Source organism: Trachypithecus francoisi, unplaced genomic scaffold (genome assembly GCF_009764315.1).
Source record: "Trachypithecus francoisi isolate TF-2019V2 unplaced genomic scaffold, Tfra_2.0 Contig01665, whole genome shotgun sequence".
Classification (NCBI taxonomy): Eukaryota; Metazoa; Chordata; class Mammalia; order Primates; family Cercopithecidae; genus Trachypithecus; species Trachypithecus francoisi.
Genome location: NW_022681447.1, coordinates 1,116,407 through 1,118,293, shown reverse-complemented (window position 1 = coordinate 1,118,293; position 1,887 = coordinate 1,116,407). Strand labels below are relative to the sequence as shown.

The following is a 1,887-nucleotide window of genomic DNA, read 5'->3' as shown; positions in this document are numbered from 1 at the left end:
ATCCTTCAGGTTCATCCGCACTGGGGCATGTGTCAGAATTTCCTTCCTTTTTAAGGCTGAATAATAATCCATTGTCTGGATAGCCACACTTTGTTTATCCATCATACGTGGATGGAGCAGGAATGGCTTTCAGCTTCTGGTGGTGTCCGAGGTAAACCCAGTTGTGAGGATGTTATGAACTCCACACTAGTTAAGGTGCTGAATTAATTCTTTTTTTTTCTTTTTTTCCCTCTTTTTAAAAATTATACTTTAAGTTCTAGGGTACATGTGCACAACGTGCAGGTTTGTTACATATGTATACATGTGCCATGTTGGTGTGCTGCACCCATTAACTCATTAATTACATTAGGTATATCTCCTAATGCTATCCCTCCCGCCTCCCCCCACCCCACAACAGGCCCCAGTGTGTGATGTTCCCCTTCCTGTGTCCAAGTGTTCTTATTGTTCAATTCCCACCTATGAGTGAGAACATGGTGCTGAATTAATTCTAAGCTTGATGACGCCCATGGTGGTGTCTTGGCCCTGCGTTTCCCGGGAGTACATGATTTAGTCAGGGCTTTGGAGTGGGGCCAAGGGTTTTCTGTGGCTTTCTGTGTTGGCACAAGGTGCAGTGCTGGTTTGGGGGTGGAAGCTTTCCTGGGTCCTCCCTGGGTGCCTGTGGTCTAGACAGCGGGGAGCTCTCCCTGCACCTCCCGCAAGAATATTGACATATTTGCCAACTCTTTCCATCCAGGACCTGTCAGTCTCTCCAGTTCTCCATGTCCTCTCTTCCTTTTTTTTTTTTTGACTCTTCCCCTAAAGTTTGCTATTTCCTTCCCCCCTCCTTCCCTGCTCTCCTCCCCTCCTTTCCTTTTTGTCGAGTTTATCTTTGTTTATGCCTTCCCTCCCTCCCTGCCTCCTGCCCTCCCTTCCTTCCTTCCTTCCTTTTTTGTTGAGTTTATGCCTTTGTTTTATACTTTTATTCCTATTGTGAATGGGATTTGTTGTTCGTTTCATTTTTTTCTTATTTTTAAAAATAGGGACTATTTGACAACTTTGAATGTCATCCTTACGCAGGAACCATGCTAATCTTCTCTGTATCATTCCAATTTTGGTGTTAGCACTGTCACTGACTATATTTTCTAATTACATAGTTTAAAAATATTTAGTTTGGAACTGGGTCGCTCCCTTACCATCCTCTCCTTAGCACTAATTCTCAGATGTCTTCCAAGCAGTCATATCAGCTGCAGATAACAATGCCTTTTTTCTCCTCCATTCCAGGAGTTGTTCTTTTATTTCTGGTTCTTGCTGTTTTGTGCGTGTGTGATCCCAGTTGTGTTAAATGCTAGTGACACCTTGACTTGCTCTCACTTTACTGTGGGTGATTTTGGTGTTTTCTCATTAAATATGATGCAGAAAGTTGGCTTGGGGCATTGTTTTACATGTTAAGTCTTCTCCTACATTCCTTTGAGTTATTAGGATTTGGTGATGGGTTTTATTAAATGCCTTCTAGGCATTCTGTTATTGCTTTGATTATTGCTTCTCTTTTCACCCTGGAGTCTCCTCCAGGAAATTAAAGTATGTGTGTATTTGGTCTCCTGGATATTTCTTCTGTGTCACATATATTTTCTCTGATTCTCGTGATCACTTTCATTCATGCTCTGTTTTTTCAAAGTTTATCATCTAATATGCTTTGCTTTGTATGTTTGTATGTTTCTTTTCTTCAACTATTGTGTTTTTAATCTTTAGTCTAATTTCTTTGCTTTCAAATTATTTCTTCTGCATGACTTCTTGCTCAAATTTCATAGCTATCAAATCTTGAATTTCAATGAGAAAGCAAATTGGAGATTTTTTTGAAATCTCCCATTTCTACCAGTAACTTTGTTTCATAGGTGCATATTTACTTGG

The 1,887-nt window shown here is 40.5% G+C and overlaps 1 non-coding gene across 1 annotated transcript; it reads right to left on the bottom strand.

The window, feature by feature from the left end:
* Positions 1-1,011: 1,011 nt before the first annotated feature.
* Positions 1,012-1,113, bottom strand: LOC117074931. The gene has a single exon (XR_004433774.1). It is a non-coding gene; the product is annotated as a U6 spliceosomal RNA (small nuclear RNA).
* Positions 1,114-1,887: the final 774 nt, after the last annotated feature.